The 19,099-nt window shown below is 38.9% G+C and overlaps 1 long non-coding RNA gene across 1 annotated transcript in view; it reads right to left on the bottom strand.

Annotated features, from left to right (window-relative positions):
• Positions 1 to 1,645: 1,645 nt before the first annotated feature.
• Positions 1,646 to 19,099, bottom strand: part of LOC112958542 — a 48,055-nt gene continuing 30,601 nt past the window's right edge. Inside the window, exon 2 of the long non-coding RNA XR_003251440.1 lies at positions 1,646 to 1,679. This is a non-coding gene — a long non-coding RNA (uncharacterized LOC112958542). The remainder of the gene's footprint in view (positions 1,680 to 19,099) is intronic.

Here is a 19,099-nt window from a genome sequence, read left to right as displayed (position 1 = left end):
ACAGCGTCTGTGAGCAAATAGGAACAAGAATATTTTTTTGAAGTGGAACCAAATCTTGTTCTCCTATATTATAATAAATTTAAAAGCTTTCAGGATGGGATTTTTGTAGGCATTGCCCTGACCTTATTTACAATAAAGTATGCAGTACACATAGAGCAATAAAGCATTTAGCATGTAGTTTCCATAATCTGTCTGAATTCTGTTTTTAAGTTTTCTCATCTTGTTATCTTTCCAGAGTAGAGACACAGTTTCTACTTTTAATTATATATTGCAAATTCTCACAACTATTTCTTTTCTTTGGCATTATATTTCCTCCAAAATCCTCAAATGAGTGTCATTGGCTCCTGGCAACTGATGAAATTTGACTTTCTGATGTTATTCTATTCCTTCCTCCTCCTTTAAAAAAAAAAAAGAAAAAGAAAATCAAATTCTCCATCTGATACTCTGTAAATAATCTTAAAATGCAGGGTTTTACATGTGTTGTTGCATGAGTCTTGATGCATGCCATGACTAGACTCTTAGGGTATATGCCCCATAGTGTACAGTGCCATTTAATGAGGAGAGCTGAGAGAATGAGGAGAGAAAAGGGGAAGAGCTTTATGGTTTCCAAGCACCTTCTGGTAAATTCATGCCTGGCAACAAAAATATTTCTCATTCTGTTGCCAGTTAAAAGCTATGGCAAAAATGTCTGACTTCTCCATTACTCTGTGTTTTTGCTCTAATTTTCTTGTAAGGGCTGCAAACAAAACACAGCACCCTTTAATATATTTGAACAATTTCTTATTCTTGTATATATTGGAACTGTGATCTCACTATCATCTGTACAAACACAGAATTTAAAGTTTAATACCGCTTTTAGTTTAATAACCCCTTTTTGGTATAATGGACCATAGTCATAGCAGGTTTGCACATTAAATAATGATATTAAATGGCAACTGTCTTGCATCATGGGCAGGGCTAAGTAACAAGACCTGACTTAAGCAGACAGTTTGGATGTAGTTACTCAAGTTTTAGGGAGAGTTTCTGAAGAAATAACTAGTTTATGAGCTGCCAACAGGAGGTATATGTGGTTTTCAATTATGTGGGCAACCTTGGAAAGACAGAGCCAATAGATAAAAGATTAAAAATGCATGGGTTAAGTACAAACCATAGGCAAGTATTATGAATCTGAATCCAGAAATTCTGATTTGAGTCATTTGATAATGAACCACCAAATTCTGCTAAAATGCCTGTGAACTGCCAAGGAGAAATTGATAGAAAAGGCTCAGCCCTGCACTGAATCCAGACTTTCCTTCCTGCAACAGGCCTAAGAATGAAGGTGAATCACAAGTCATCCCTTACAAATGTCCATGTTTATTAAATTATCAGATCTTCATTGCATCTTTTTTCTTCAATATCTAATGATATTGGTAGGAAAGGGAGTGAGATGCTATGGTCTTGATTGCCAAAAATATGCCTTCTGTACTCAATTTCTCGGTTTATGAAGCTGTTACTCTACAAATATAGGACCATCTACACTCTTGGATGGCCGAGTAACAATAGCTGAAACACAGAAAAATGAAGTGGTACTTATCAGAATGAAAAAGTACTTCACCTCTAGACTACTATGAAATGTTGACCTTCATTTCCAAATGAGGACAAATGAGGACTCGTTTCCTGGTAATCTCCAGTGAACTAGTCTGAAAAAAGAACCATAAAGGGATCAAAAATCTGTTAAACCTGTTAACTTGTTCAACTTAAGACATCTATTAGCTGCACTGAAAACAAAGGTGCCTGAAGGAATCTTCCATATTCACAATATTCACATATAAACATATTCACAATAACAAAACAAATGTTAGCAGTAGGTAACATTACAGACAGGGAGCCATCTTCACAATGCATTCACTTTCATGTGTGAACTAAAAATGTTACCATGTCTAAAAGGAAATAAAAAGTATTTGCAAGCGGTTAGCTCACAGTAAAATATTTCTCATCATCAAACACATCGATGTTTTTAAATAATAGACATATAATTTATAGGTATCACAAAATCATTATTTTTATAACTGAAGCGTTTGCTAATTTTTCATCAAAAATCCTACCAATGTTAGAAAAATCATAGAAAACTTTCAAATTAATTAGTAGTCAAAACAGTGGCTACATTTTCAGTTTGTGTCTAAAAAAACAGTAATTTTCAGCAGGTATCCTCCATTATAACATTTAATTAGCAGAGACCTTACTCCTGTTGAAGTTAGAAGCAAATCTTCCATTACTTTTACTTAGGATAAAGTCATACATCATAAATATTTGGTGTAGATACAAGCAGAAGCTATATAAACTGTAGTCTACAGTTTCTTAAAAATATAAACTAGAAAAATCATCATATTTAATCTCTTGAGCACCATCTAATGACCAAACTGCAAAATCACAGTGAACAATAAGCATATTAGCAACTATGTTTAGAGACTGGACTTTTATTCTCAAGGTAGTCAAGAATTTCCATCAACGCCTTTAATGGAAAAGAACTTTTTGTAAAAATGGAAAAGTTCATGAATAGTATGCCTTTTGAAAAAAATAGCGAGGAAGTTCTCCATAAAAACAACATCTGTAAATCCTAACAGGCTGTTTTGAAGAACTTCAGATTTTTTTCAGTATAATCAAAGAAGTACTTAGGTGCCTCAAAAGCCTTGTTGTTCTTATCTCTCCTGAAAGAGGAAAAAATATTCCCTGACCAGCGGTAACTAAGTGTCTTCATTCAATATTTTTAAGTGTTTTCTTGAACTAGACATGCAAATATAAGCTCATAGGTTCATACAGATGACTGCTAGCATAACATTTTGCACACGGTTATTAGTGCAAGCTTATAAAATGAAATAATGATCCTACTCAAAAGTCAAATTATTTAAACATAGTTTAAAGGAACAGAAAAAGAAAAGAATGTCTAAAAAAAAACCCTCTTTTATCAGGAATAGTAGGAAATTTTAAAGCTACATATGTCAGAAGGTATGGACCCCTTAGGTTTCTCAAAAGGCCAGTCTTCAACTGAAGATTATATAACAAGCAACAAGGACAATGACAAGAGTGAAAAAGAGGATGAAAAGGGAGAATTGAGGAATGAAAGAGAAAGAAATGATGGAGAGCAGAGAATTATATAAAGAGAAGTGGATAGAGCAGCAAAGCTGCCACAGTGAAGGTGGGAGGAATGACGGCACACCAGTGCAGGATTAGGATGCTCGGCCAACCCCGGCTCTCCTTCTCCACAAGGCAGTGCTCCAAGTCCAGATGAGGTTCCTGGGGACACACTGTTACCCCAGAGAAGTGAAAAATCCTCATCCTGCAAACATACAAAGGCTTTTCTCTCTGTATTGGTGACATCTCTTTAGAAGACACCTGTCACCACACCCAGACAGTGCCTTTCGAGAGGGAACAGTTGCTGGCGCAGTTCTAGGTTTCAGCTCTCGCTCTCATCCCAACATACCCTGGCAGCCAAGGCAGCATTTCCCGCCCAGCAGCCGTTCCCAGCTGTCAGCGAGGCCCTTATGAATGCCACTTTCACTCCAAATATTGGCGGCCATCGACCCAGCCGTCTTGCCAATGCAAAAATTGTTTTTCAGCGGGAGTGGGATAAAACTAGCTAAAAGAAGGGCCTGATTTACAACTATTTTTTGACCCAGCTTCACCCGCTGCCTGTGTGTGGCATTTTAGGGTTTGCATTAGCAGGTGTGAGTGGCCCAGAAGTGCTTGCGTAGATCCGTCCGGGCCAAAGGAGAAGCCAGGCTCTGAAAAGCAGGTGCTAATTGATTGGGGTTAGTGTAGGCAGCCGGGGCAGAAAGCCTCAGTGTTTCCATCTCTCGCCTCCTGACGTCCGGCACGGGGGAGCCAGCATTTAGGCACTTCATAAAAACGGCCCTTGGTCCATCCTGAGAGCCCCGAGACTACAAGGAGACGGACTGAGAGGCATTGACGGAGCTGCAGTGGGAAGTCTGCACAGCACCTGCCTGTGTTATGCCTGGCACGCCTCGCCACTGCTGGGCCCCATCTTTCATGAGCACGAAAATTCATATACATCTTTAAATATATATATATATATATATATATATATTATAGCTTGTGTAAAGAGGGAAGCAAGTGTTTGAGCTAATACTGATTTCCCCCTTCTCTCTGCTTGGAAGTAGCTCCCGACTCTTGCAAAGGATCAGGCTCTGTGCAGCAAGCAAAGCCAAGTGACAGAGGCAGCAAGGGCAGGGGCTCCACGTCACCTTTCTAGAGACAGCAAACTGCAAATATATGTTCAGTAGATATAATTAAATAAAAAGAGAGCCCAGGTTTTTCACAGAACGTATTTTAGACTCCCATCCTGCTGCCAGTGCCCAGAAGAGGGCAGGGCAGGCTGGGGAAAGGGTCCACATGTGCTGGCCTGTGTGGCAGCACTTCACTCCTAAGAGCACAAGCTCTACCTACCAGCATCCCCCGGCACTACCAGGCTTGCTATGGCCCTGCAAATACCAACCTGGGGACAGGGGTTTCCAGCAACAAAACTAGGGTGTCAGAGCAAGCGAGCACTGCAAATGAAAGGTCCTTTCAGGTCAAGATGGAACTTAAATACTTCACATGAATTCTCTAAGCACACAGGACAGTGAGTGCAGCTGGTGCCTGCACTGAGGTGGCCCAAACGTCCTAACGTTTGCAGCAGGGTTCAACATCTGCTTGTTATGGAGAAGCCACCTCTCACGTGGCTCACAGAAGCTGCTGTGGTTGATGTTTGAAAAAGGTTCTGCAAAACTGAATTTCACTGAAAAACCACACCCGACAGTTGAATTTCATTAAAATTACCTTTAGGCCTGTTTATCCCTGACTGTATGACAGGAAAATGGCAAGATAGTCTCTGATTTTCAAAGGTGGCACTGTGGGAATAGGAAGGTGGGTACATCCATCAAGTCTGCCTTTTAATTTACTATTTTTGTGCAGAAGAACCTAACGTTAAACTTATCACCATATACACCATCTCTGAAGTATCTAATAACCAGAAAAATCAAGTCAGATTGTCCCTCAGGCAACTCTTTGAAGGAGAAAATAAGGATAAAAAAAATCTTTCAGTTATCTTGCTAACTTACTTAAAGTAATTGTGTGAAGCACATGAGGGACTAATGCATCACACAGGTATTATTTAATGCAACCCCTAAATGTTTACCAAGCCATTACTCCTAGAAAGTGCAGAACTGCTGAGGGAGAGGAGAAGATTAACAGTAGCACGTTGCACATTGGCCATGGAGGAGCAGAGCTGAGATCTTGTCTGCCCAGGGCTTAGGCTATATCCTTTCTTCTCCATGTTTCACTTCTGCTGCAGGGAACAGGAGGCTGACAATACAAAAACGGCAGAGCAAGGTTGAAGTACATTGAAGTTAACTTGATTCACTAACAATTAAAGGGATGCCTAGGAACGTTTGTAAAGACTCAATAGTGTTTGGCAAGGGCTTTTTTTCCCCTTGTGTTGCAATATGAATTTCAGAGCAATAAAGTGAAGCTATCCTTGGCTGTAGTGTGTAAAAGCCTGACCTGTCTGCTCTGGATCTGACATCAAAAAAAAAAATGAAGTCTGCAGAACAACACAGGGAGCAAAGGCAGCTTTTAGCTGCTAAGCAGCAGACTCGCACAAAAGGCCAATGTGAAAAGCAAGACTAATATCACCATGTAACATACACTGTATTTTCAAAAGTCAAGTGCTCAGGTCTCTTCCCTGCCATATGCATTAGAACAAGTATTTGTAATGAGTTGTAAAGCTAACAAGCTTGGTTAAGCAGAGGTGTGTGGTCTTGCAAAGTGTATTCCCAGGGTATAACTTCCCTCCTCAAGAAACTCATTTATCACTCTGATGGTTTCACCTCATTTGAAGCCAAGTTATTGTCACCCTTAAAATAATGTACCTTGACAGGAAAGATGAAATTCATGTGCAAAGTTATACAGTCATCACACTCTGGAGTCAAAATATAGACTATCACGTCAAAACATAAAGCAGATGAAAACTTTTTCTGTGTATACACTGTAAGTGGTATTTTCTTGTACCACAAACTTTTTTTTTTTTTTTTTAAAAAAAAAGAGACAAAACAATGCACATATTTGCAAGTAGATATCATCTTGCACATATAGAATAATGCCTGGCCTCTGGTGTACCACCTTTAAAGGGGAGGTTATAAGCTTCATAGTTATCATGGTATGACAGCTAGGGCTTTTAAAATGATAAGCTAAACTGAGAAATGTGCATATATTTAATATGTATGTGTTTACATGCTTAGTCATCCCTAGCACATGGTTACATTTCAGGTGTTGAGAGTGTGCTAAATCCTGCCCTGTCCTACTTCACTAGGGACAACTGAGGTTTTCACACAGGAGTCTCTTAAATCTTTCCTCTGACCCTCTCTTCAAAAGGCATTAAGGATCTAGGATGGACTAGACTAAATGGAGTGCCGAGTGGAAATGGTACACATGAAGTCATCCTCAGTCAAAGAAGCCGGGTGCTCAGAGAGATATTTGCACCCCACTGTAACAGAGACACAGATGCAAAGCTCTGTCAGCCTAGCACTCCTCAGGCTCAGCCTTTGTTCAAGTCACAGCATCCTTTGGGGCTTGTACTCCTGTGCATTGCCGCCAACTCTTGTTCATAGAATTTGCAGAGTTTATTTTTAAGATATTTTAAATTGCTAGCACTTTCCTAGCTATCTAAGCTGTGAATTCTTGTATTATTTTTTTTTTGCTAGATAGCTAAATCAACTTCTGAAACAAATTATTACATCTTTATGATATATGCTTTGGGTCAGCAGGTACTTCCTAAAGCCCACATAATTCATAGAACCATAGAATCATGGAATGCTTAAGGTTGGAAGGGACCTCAGAGGTCATCTAGTCGAACCCCCTGCTCACGCAGAGTCACCTAGAGCACTTGGCACAAGGTGGCATCCAAGTGGGCTTGGAAGATCTCCAGAGAAGGAGACTCCACAACCTCTCTGGGCAGCCTGTTCCAGTGCTTTGTCACCCTCACTGTCAAGAAGTGTTTCCTTAAGTTCCTGTGGAGCTTTTGGTGCCTCAGTTTGTGGCCGTTTCCTCTAGTCCTATCGCTGGCCACCACTGCAAAGAGGCCGCCCCCTCCTCCTCACTGTCTCCCTTGAGGTATTTATAGACACTGATCAGAATCATAATTTCTTTTCACTGAGGTCTGCATTTGCAGCTTTAAGAGAATGACTTCCAGGTTGGCAGTCAGAATTTACAACTTTGTAGATCTTAATGAAGTCAGAAAAAAAATGTAACCGCATTTTAAAGGAATGGAAATTAAGCTTGGAGTTGCTAAGAAAGATGGAAGGTGACATCAATTACGAGAGATGAGGTGTGTGTAAGCAAGAAAAGGAAGACTTAAACAGGGGGAAAACCAAACAAGCAAATGAATTTATATAAGGATGTTTCTTCTGCCTTACCTTACAAGTTCACTTCTGGTTTCCATGTCTCTTTCACTATTTTACTGTTTTTTTCAACTTGTCAAGCATATGAGAAAGTAACTTCATCATTTCTTTTACTTTTTTTTTTCTTCACTGATACTGGCACAATCAAAAAAAAATGATTATGCCTGGGCATGCAGTTTGGGGCATTGTGATAGGAGACTGTCAAAGGAGCTTGCATTATATGCAAAATGGTCAGAATTAGAGGATGGAAGAAAGATATTTAAAATCCACAAAGTCATTAGTGAAAATTTTGGTACTTAAAAATCCATTACGTGAGATATAGAGTTTTACAGAAAAAGGGTTTTGAGGTTCTATTGTACCGGAATTTTGTTTTGAAGAAAACAGTGATGTGGGAATCTTCTGGCATATTAAAAATACTCCATGAGGATATTTGCACATTTAAATATTTCAAATTTCATTCCAAAAAAAATTTCTTTACCTTTTTCTCAGTTTGCCTCATATAATACGTGATCAAAATCTATCTCACATAATCTGTAAGAAAAATAAAATGTTTCCATTTTGTCAGATGAACCATCAAACCAAAACAAGAAACATTAGGAAGTCTGATTCCTGGAAAATGTTAAATGTTCCAGGGTTTGTGCCAGTGTAGCATAGCTAGGTGTTATCCTCCTTTGCAAAAAACAATGCAGTCTCTTTACAACAGAAAAACAGTAGCAGGAAGTTTTAAAAACTGCTTGGGGATCGGTCCAGTAGACAGAACTGTATTCCTCTAAATGCTGAGCTTAACACTGATAAAGAAGTTGGTTTTCAAACCTCGCCCTGCCCACATTCAAAAATCCATCCTGAACTGAATTTCTGCATTTATCTTCCTTCGCCATTCAAATTGTTAATTCAGCAGCTTCACAAACATGCCCTCAATTTCTGATGTCATTAAAGAAAAAGTGCAAGAGAGAACTTATAATGGAAGTCCATCAACATTAGCATAGTGTTAGCATCCCTGCACCCCTTATCATATGGAAGTGTATATATCATAATTAAGTGTTTCCTACATACAGTTCTCCCTCATTGAAGTGTTGCATAGGGGAAGTGTTGATGTTCACTTACAATTGACAGTGGCAGGCTCAAAACAGACTTGAGCCGTTAATGCTTGCAAAGAAGTTTAGAGCAGCTGGATTTCTGTTTGCACAAGCATCTGAAACCTGAGGCGTGTTTCAAAATGCTACAGAGGTTCACAGCATACTTTGCGTTTCCCCAGCACCACACTCATTAAATCCTTTTCCAGATGCATCACCTTTTCTCAAGTCCTTTAGCTCACCTGGAGCTGTTTACCTTTGCTAATCCCATTACTTAAGAACAAGGGATAACTTACAGTACTAAATATGCCAAGGGTGATTTCAAACATTTTATTGGCTAGCAAAAATAGTACTGGCTATGAATGATGAAAACATAAAATAAGCTGGAGAATGGTAAGGCTGAGCTGATTTGTGTAGTAGTGACTACTATTAAGTTTTAATGCAAAGCCTGCTGAGTGTTCTAGGAGAACAAACATACAAGCTGCTGGGCATACGGGAACACCATCGACCTGGGAGGGCTGCCACTGCCCCTGGGAAGGAGATGAATCAAACCTGGAATGAAAGGGGGGCATGGATAGGGAAACAGATTAACCAGGCTATTAAATAAACAGAAAATAACAAGAGATTTGATGACAAAAACAGTAGAAAGTATGTTCTTCAATCACAAAGTGCAAAACACTGATCAGGGAAAGGATTTGGTGATGACTGTTGACAGACACTTAAAAACAGCAACCTGATGTCTGGTAGCAGTTAGAAGGGCAAACAAAACACGGGGAAGTGTAAATAGAGGAAGGGAGCCCTGATCTGAGGAGATAACTGTGCTTTGGTACAAAGGGCCGACATGACCGAACCCGGAGAGCTCCATGCTGCTTCGGGCACCACCTCAGAGCAACCAGAGAGTAGGGACAAAGGAGGGGGAATAAAAACATGAGCTTAGGAACAGGATCTTCAACTGGAAACATTGCTGTGATGTAAGAAAAGTAATTGCTCTAATATAGGAAAATAAACTGACTGTCGCTGCAAAAAATATTTAAGGGACTACCCCAACTCAAGCAGCTTTAAACAGAGGGTAATTCAAGGCAACACAGGGCAATTCAAGGGAAGCAATACAGTGGTATACAGTAATAGCGTATATAACCTACTGACAAATCCTGCAACTGTATTTCTACAGGGCTATTGCTGTTATGTGGCTGGGAGCCCAACATAATCCTTCACTGAAAGCATTTTGGCATTACTGCATGATTCATGGGTATGAACTGTGCAGCAACATGTCCCCATGCTCAGAGGTGCAGTGCTTTGCTGTCACTTGCCAACTTGCTGCAAAGAGTCTTCTGCCCCTGCACTTGCCCTTCCCACAGCTAACATGCTCCCCTCTCCCACTCACCAAAGCTGATATTTTTTTAAAGTTATGCACGTAATATTGAATTTGGGGAAAAAAAATTATTTCCATTCTATTACATGGGAACTGAATCTAGATTAAAGCCATGGTTTAGACCATGGAGACCAGGTTTACACCAGGAGAATACTTTTGAAGAAAATCATCTAAGTGCCCTCACTTACCACACAGCGGTTGGGCAAACTTGATTCTCATCTTTCAGAAGAAACAAAACCACAGGACCAAAGTTAAACCTCCATCTCCTCCTGGGCAGTAAGGCCAGGGATCAGAGTCTCTACTGAAACTGAAGTAAAACCTCTGAAATAAGGACACTATAGTGACCTGATGTCACATCCTGACCACCAAATCTTCTGCCCTGTAGATCTGCTCCTGTTGGGGTACAGTAGGTGCTAATGTACACATAACCTACCTCTGTTTGTTAAAAATAGCTCCTCACTGCAATTCCTGAGTACAAACACTTTGCTGTTTCACGCCGCAGTATTTCTCTCTCAGAGAGGCAGCGACTATGAAGTAGATGTCAAGTAGGGCTATGAATGGCAGATCCGTTCCACTGAAAGGGAACATTATGGGAGAATGACCACTACTTTTTGCTTTTTGAGGAAAAAATAAAAAACACCAAATCTAGACTGTAAAAAAAAAAAAAAAAAAAAAAAGTCTAAAAAAATCTGCCTTGCCTAAGTACTAGGCGTACAGGTTAAAGGAAACTGATAAACCACAGAGCTTCTTTCTCTCCCAAAATGTTATGACTATGTAAATATGAACCTTGCACATGATTTGGCTATTTGCCAGTTCCACTTGGGTGTGAAAAGCAGCCTTCATGGTTGAAAAGCTGTATTTCTGAACCACAAAGGGCCATGGCCACGTGAGAGACATCTATTTAGCCCCGATTCAAGTAGAACCAGACACAGAAGAACAAATATCTGGTGGGGCTTTGTGTCACCCCTGAACCTACTCTCATTTTCTTAATTCTTCAGCTTCTCTACAGACTCGCTGGGGGACCATTTGAGAGAGGCTCATCAGCTGACAGCTACTTTCTGCCTAGAAAATATGTTTATACTTAAAGGTACATCTTATTATGGCACACTTTCAAAACTTCCTGTGCTTAAAACAGTTTATTAGCAGAGGATTTTTAGAGAGGTCTCATCCATTAATCAGAGCACAGAAACGCCAAAGACTATACCGTATTCCTCTAAAGAACCTGTAAGAGTGGGTTATTCAAGAACTCATTTGCCAGTTATAAATACTCTGAAGTGAAGAGAGGGAGTACCAGTAGTGGAGAGCACATTAGGAGCTGAGGTGCAGCTGTGTGGATATATTTCCCTTGACTTGTGTGGCATGGGGCTTAGAAAGTATAAAGGGTAGGAAGTGAGGTGGAACTGGAATTCAGAATGATCAGGGTCTCCCCGCACTGAGCACACAGCGAAGAAACAGCTGAGTACATAAAACTTCATAAAGAAAACCAAAACAATGATATTCCCTATTGTGACTGTTTAGTCTTTCTGTAGAGACTCATGAGGTCTGGGATATTATCTATTTTTAATGTCACTTGACCTGAAAATTTATGCTACCATCTGGAGAATGTGAAGATTTCTGCATAACAGACTTAATACTGTAATACTGTCATCGAAAGAAGGAATTGGGGGAGGCAGTGAGGGAGGTAGTTACAAAAATGTTTAAACATTATTCAGCAAATACCACTCATTTCTTTACATTTTTTTCTACAGAGAATTTAAACAAAAATATATTTCTTCAATTGCAAAATGTAAAATATAGCTTGAGATATGAATTCGTGTATATTATCTCAGATAATATTTGCTTTACATTTCTGTCTCTTTCAAGACTTTTTATTATTATTAGGAAATTAAGGTAAGCTTTCAAACATCTGCTGCTAATTTGTTTTTTACATGATAAATAGAAAGTACTAAATGCAAGAGCAAAATTTAAAGATTATTTTAAAACCTCCTTTTTATCACATTTATCATGCTTTGTTTCTGGAGTCATGGCCAAAAGAGGAGATTTTTTTTAAAAAGCAAGCATGAAAATAAATATTTCATTTTTTTTCTTTATCTATAAACACATAAGTACTTAATTTATACTTTGAAACATCTTTTAAAACCTGATAACTAGAAACACTTTAGAAATGAAAATTGCTGCAGTGTTAATTACACAAGCCATATCATAAGACATGAAATAAAGGTGCAGTTCTGCAAGTACCTAAAGCCATGCCTATTCCAGCACATGCTCAGAGCAGGAGGGGAAGAGTCAGCACCACCTTCCCCACTCCAAAGGCCAGTCACTCCTGCTTCCTCTGTCACTTGTGGTGATCACTGGCCCACAAATCAACATCTGGGACTCTATATGTAGTGTATCCTGGCAATAATCTTCAGCCAGGTGGCATCCTGAGATCCATGGGTTCACATTGCTTAGTGCTAGATCCCTCTAGAGCACTCTGGCCACATCCCTATTACATATTACTTGACTCCTGGGCCATGTGGACCTTTACAGACTCTTTTTGGCAGGGAGGAGGTAGGAGGAGGAAGGAGGTCACAGTTCAGTGCACCTGAAATAACCTGTGGGTTGTGCTGCAGCCCACCAACGTGGTGCTTTTATGACCTAAAACTGAAGGTATGTGCCATACGCCCTGAAGCGTGAGGCTGCTTTGGGTACATGGCCTGCTGGCATAGTGTTGAAAATTGTGTCGAATGCAGGAAATAAACCCTAATGAAGTCTTTCCCATACTGCTGCTTGGGAGTGAATTAGTTTGAACCATTCTTAAGGATTTTCCTAGGGAAAGCACACTGAAGCACTTCAGCATAGATCCAATGAAGAAACACAATTTACAGCCTGCATGACTGGGGTGCAATGCCTGTGATTGTGCCTCTCTTTTCTTATTTCACAGTCTAGGCAAACCTCAAGTCAGTGAAGAAGTGGCATAATAATGCTGCTGTGCTCCTTTCACTGTCTTCACTCCCTTATAAGTTACCCTCCTACTCCAAAATAAAGCAGTAGCTAGTACCTTTCATACTGTAGATTATGCACAGATAATTCTAGCCAATCTGCCTGATACTGATGAAAGGCTGAGCAGAGCTTCCAGTCAGGGAAAACTGTAAAATCTAAAAGGTACATTTTGTGTGTTGGCTTCACGAAGCATAAAGCTGAAGTAAGAACTGGAGAAAGGATCACCTACAGAATCAGGCTTAAAACAAAATTCATCTTTTCTTGATGGAAATTAGAACAACTGCATTAAGATGATGGTCAGAGAAGTCATATTAATTTCCACAGTCAAAGTCTCTAAATCTTCCTACACGTGGACACACAAAGCAGTGAAAATCAACCTGATTTTTAAAGGCTGTCTAAACAAGCTGCAGAGCTAACTGAAGTCCCTGGAAGAGGGGTATTTCAAGGCTTTTGAAAGTCAGGAAATATACTTAGACATCAAGCATTTGGAGCTAACCACAAATGTCTGAGTCATGTTATATTCTTTGAGACCAGGCCTTAAATCATTCATGAAAATAAGCTATTTAAATAGAATGTTGTACCACTTTGAAAAGAAAATTCAACATTTCAAAAAATTACAAAAAGTGCTTATGAATCTTCATTGAAAAAAAACAACTAGAATTCAGCTTAGTACCCACAATTCAAATTTCCCACCTGTCTGGCTATAAATAGGCAAGTTTAGAATTTCACTTTTCTCTCTATATCAGTTTTAATCTGTTCTCAGAAGTTATCATAATCAGAAGTTATGATGTTATTAGTGGAGCACAACAAAGTAATAGTGTGGCATTTTGAAGCCCAAAGTGAGCTCTTCCTCAGATCTTTCTCAGATTCCTTCCAACTGTGGCTGTTTCCTGCCCTGTCTATTCCTGTTAACCTTCAGCCCCTCTTTCTCTGCAGCAGCTGGCAGGGCTTAGGCATATTTTCTCCCTTCTGTCATGCCCCTTTCACCCTGTCTTTGCAGAAGCTCTAACTCTTATATCCAGATTAAAGGATGAGAGTGCAATGACAAAGTGCTGTAATTGAATGAGAGGCTGAACACTAGGAAAATTGCTGTCATAATCTAACCATTCTAGTTAAACATCTGATTTTCCTTATCTAAATAAATTTTCTAGGTGAGAGAATAAGAACTTATTTTTCTGCAGACATACAAAGCTCTCTAAATATTGAAAGGTACAATACTGAAACTGTCCTGACACTTTAATTGTGCATTAACCTTTTATTCTTTTCCTAAATCTGGTGAGAAAAAATAAAAAAAAAACAAAAAAAGACCATTTTGCTCAGAAGTGCATTTAGCTGCAGACTTCAAAAACCCTGCATTTAATCTTAATTTGATTATCATCTTAATAATCTTAATTTGAATACACACCTGACTCATAACCTTACTGATGATCTGGAAATATCTTGGATTTATACCTAGTTATCCCCAGAGTATTCAACTGACCAGCAACAATGAAAGTTCCTCCTGTTCTTCATGAATAGATTTGTTGGGGATTTTAAAAACCAGAATAGAATTTAACAATTCTGATTACCCTATTCCATATATCCTATTTTTCTTTTTGCAAAATAACAGCACAGAACAAAATTGTCTTATTATTCCACAAGACAGCTTGGAGCAACACTCTTATATATGTAATCGTATACCGAGACTGTATGTTTACTTGTTTCTTTTCGCATATGCTCCTACAAAATACTGCAGTGGAAGGGTTACCAGCAAAATCACACAGAATTGGGTCTATGCCTGGTGTCTGTTGTCCAGGCTAAGGCAGTGCAGTGCCCATCAGAGACACCATTTCTTACTGTCACTCGTATAAAGCAAGAGGAAAATAGTGGCTTCAGCATCAGTAGACAGTGCACATCATATTCTACTCTGCATCTCCAGGCGCATTCCCAAGAGTTCTTATTGGGAGTTATTAGCGTGATTAATGTGTTCCTGTATCAGGTATTTGTTTAACTGAGTATCGCTGTTGCGCTTTGCACCAGCCATTCACTTCATACATAGATGTTCATTGTTCAGGCTCGGGCCTTTGTTCCCTTCCTTCACACATTGAGAAAGTTTTCCACAAACTGAGTGTTTATGTGTTGAGTGCAGTACTCCATGGACTTTAGGGTCTAATGGAGTGTGAGAGGGGGCCTGCGGTTTTTCATCTTGTTTTCAGCTGTACAAACATCATGTACTTTCCCCTTCCTTTTGGAGGCCAGTCTGCGGCCTACTAAAACACCAGCACACAGCAACAGCCTTGCCGAGACTTTACAAGTCAAACTGGGAGGACCTGATGCCATTCGCCTTAACACCAAACATATTGACAGTGTTTATTTTCTCTGCTCCAGCCTCAGCTCTCAAATAAACATATCAGTGGCTGATTTTCAGAGTTCCTCTGAAGAAAAGCCTCAAAGAGTATCTACGTTATTGTCAATAGCAACTATAACCTGCTTGCAAATAAAAGGGCTGGGAGAAGAGAAGGGGATAAACAAAATAAAAGATAAATTAAAAGGACTAAAATAAGTTTAAGCCCTTTTAAAATTGGTAGTCATGTCAAGACACTCTCAATACAAGTAGGGTCCTTGTTTTGCTTTTACACTTTACGCTTTGTAAAGTCCCAAAGGGACCTGAACTAGGTTTGTTGGTACTTTGTATATTTTTTAGCATGTGCACCTTGCCTCTGGGGAAAGCCATTCATTAAATTGCTATTCTGGGTTGATGACATACAGATTTACTTTTCTCTTCATCAAGTCCTGTGGCTGTCTAAGGAAAAAAAAAATCTCCTAGATTTCTCTGAGCCTTTAAATTAGGGGTGGGGGAGGGGCAAGTATGGGGAAGGAGGGAAATGACTACCAGAAGTCAGCATAGATGCAATAAAGCAGGAAAAAAAAAAAAAAAAGAAGAAAAAAAAAGCACCCTTTCTAATGAAAACTAATTTTAATAATTGGCCACAGTTTCATATCTCCAAATTCTTTCAGTAGGATCTTGTTGCCCTTTTAAAAAATATCCGTATAGCTAAAATGAATAGATGGTAAGAACTATTTTTGAAGCCTTTTGAATCATTACTATGTAACTACATAACTGCATGTATAGATTAGAAAAGACAAAATGGAAAAGAAAAGAAAAAGTGTTTCAAAGTCACCACTAAATCATAGCATCTATAATCATGACTTTCTTCTATGCCTTTTCTTGGAACTCTTGATACAGAAGCTGCTTGGAGTGTTAAGTGACTGGTACAACCACATCTCAAGGTTTAAAAGGTGTTTTCCCAAATCTCACTAAATATATACTATAGTTCTGTAAGGTCTTTTGGAATCAGTTAATTCTAAAATCAATTAATTTACTTAAAAATATAGACTATAATGTTAATGGTAAGTTTTATGCACTGGAAAAGGTATTCTAGAAGCATGATCCTACAGTACTGGACAGCTAGAGTAACATGTAGTTTAATGGAGTTGAGGATTTGGTAGACAATGTTGTCCACCACAAAGATAGATTTCATAGCAGTGTACATAGCAATGTACCACCCTATTGAGCCAGAACTATTTTAACCCTGCTCATAATGTCCTGTGAGCAGAGTCCTGACCTAACGAACCATGAAAAAACATTTTTAGGAGTATATTTATGACAGGTACTTTTCAGACAGCGCAAGCACCCTGGCCTTCCTATACAGGCACCACAACCTAAGGACTGGTAAACAGTTGTTAGAAGGAAAATAAATAAAACATGAAAAACATAAGTAACTCTAATACAAGCTAACAGAACTAACCCTTATCTCTTTCCTTTCTCTTTTTTTTTCTTTCTTTTTAAGGAGAGACAATAATTTTCATGTTTAGACCAAATTCTTTCCAACTTACCATATATTGCAATTAAGATCTCCTGTTGTGAGTTTTATTAAAGTCAGTTTATACCTGTCAGATCTTGGTAGTCTATACAAATTCCCAGTGGGCATATTTATATCAGCTTTCTCCTATCATTATTAATAGTCAATCATTAATTTGATAATGTGTCACAGGCACTTGATACCCCTACAGTCTGGAGCTTTCAATTCAAGGCTTCTGTAATTGGTAGGAGCTATTTAAGAGGATACACTTTCATCTAGACCTCAGATAAACAAGATATATTCTCAGCCCTACTAATATATATTCTGATTCGAACATTTACTCTGACACTAGGTGGACTTCTTTAGATATTGAGATACCTTCTCAGGTGTTTGCTGATTAAATATTTTAGAGAATTTTGGGTAAGACTTTCAAAATGGCAGATGTATTTGAAGCAGTATAAATGTAAACTTAATACATTTCCAAGCAGTATTAAGACCCTAAGTTTTCCGCTTACAAGTAAGACAACATTTTTGAAGGTTCCCTTCACTCATATCACATAGCTGATCAAAACTTTAGCCTCTCTAATAGCCTACTTTAGCAGGAGAACTATGAAAAAAAAAAAACCCCAAGAAATCATTCACTTTCTGCAAATTTGCTCATCCTTCGTTTTTCAAAGCCAAATGACATAATACCTGCACACAGCAAAAGTTGTGTGAAAGCTCTTTAAAGAGCACAATGAGGAAAATCTTCATTTCAGGCAGCTTGCACTCCATCCTCTCCCCAGCAGCCCTGGCATATGGGGGATTTTGGTAGTAAGTAAGGCGCATACTGGGACAGCTGTTATCAGGGCAAGTGAGACAAGACCAATTGACATTTGCTGCTGATGATGGTATAGAAATGCTGGTTAGCTAGCTGCTTATATGAGATTAACCTGTAATGAAATTTTCCCATCTTGAAAGGAAAATGAAACAAGAAATTACGGCAGAGAGCTGCACTTTTCACATGACCTTTAAGTTCTTTTTGATATATTATTTTGGATATATTCTAATATATATTCTAATGCATACTCATTTCCCTACCTGGGAAGAGAGGTAGAAAAGAAGAAATGGCATTTCCCACCATTTCTTGCTTTAGTGCCCACTGGGCCCAGTGGCAATTCTTCAAGCTCAGGTTTAGCCTCAGCTTGAGAGTATGAAAGAGCTGAGCCAAAAGCAAACTGTAAAGGGCCACTACTCTCATTATAGGCAGAAATCAGATTTTATGCACACTTCTTATTCCCAGGAAGTACATAATAGTTCCCATCAACAAATTAAAGGTGTGCCTGATGTAAATACTCCCTGAAGCATAATATCTGTCACTACTTTATATTTTCTATGTCCTAACCAAATCAATAACAAGTACCTGATAAAGTGTTTGGATCATTCATTTTCTTAGAAGTAAACTCTAACGGCTGTAGGGTATTTGCTTTAAAGTTAATTAGGGATTTTGAGTGTCCTTTTGATTCTTGAAAACTCCACTAACCAACTTCCCGCTGTTTTCCCTAAGGCCACTCAGAAAACAACTTACTGGTTTTCTTCCCACTAGTTCTACAGTTTCTCACTGTGGACATAATTAATTTCCAACTCCTCTGATGCCAATATGAATCAGTTTAGCTGAAGCTTTTCTGGCCTCATTGCAAATGAAGGCACTGATCCTACTGAAGGCAAAATAAATTCTAGCAGGTAACTCTGGCTTCCAATCCTGCCATGAAGCGCACCAGTCTAGAATGACAGCTGTCTACTCTTCTTCTGAAAAGTGGTCCAAGTCCTTGATCTTGGGTCAGTACGGAGGGGGTGATGAGACCTACAAATTGTGAGCTGCGTTATAGGAGTCATCACCCTTCCCAGAGGCTTCTGCAGCTGTACTCACATCATCCAGCACAAAACTGATGGTTGTGGGAGTAGCCTGAAAACCTTATCCAGCATATGTTTTCTTCTCCCCCCAAAAAAGCTCTTATTCCTTTTCTTAGTTGTTTTTTTTTTTTTTTTTTTTTTTTCTGGAACTCTGGAACATGCAACACCACCTTCTACAGAAATTTAGCCTTATTTCTAATATTGTGAGGGCTCAGCCAGAGTTTCTATTGTAGCTACCTAAATATTTTACTACCTAAGATTTTTTAAATCCTTCATAAGCAAGAAAGAGAGAAAGAGAGAAAGAAGGAAAGAGGGAAAGAGATAAATAGAGAGAAAGTGAGAAAGAGAGAAAGAGAGAAAGAAGCAAAGAGGGAAAGAGATAAATAAAGAGAGAAAGTGAGAAAGAGAGAAAGAGAAAAAGAGAGAAAAGGAGAAAGGGCGAAAGTTAAAGAGGGAAAGAGAAACAAAAAAGAAAAAGAAAGGAGAGAAAGAGGGAAAGAGAGA

Source organism: Nothoprocta perdicaria, unplaced genomic scaffold (genome assembly GCF_003342845.1).
Source record: "Nothoprocta perdicaria isolate Ctin4 unplaced genomic scaffold, notPer1 scaffold_88, whole genome shotgun sequence".
Taxonomy (NCBI): Eukaryota; Metazoa; Chordata; class Aves; order Tinamiformes; family Tinamidae; genus Nothoprocta; species Nothoprocta perdicaria.
Note: the sequence above shows the minus strand (reverse complement) of the source record. Positions and strands in the feature narration are given on the sequence as shown.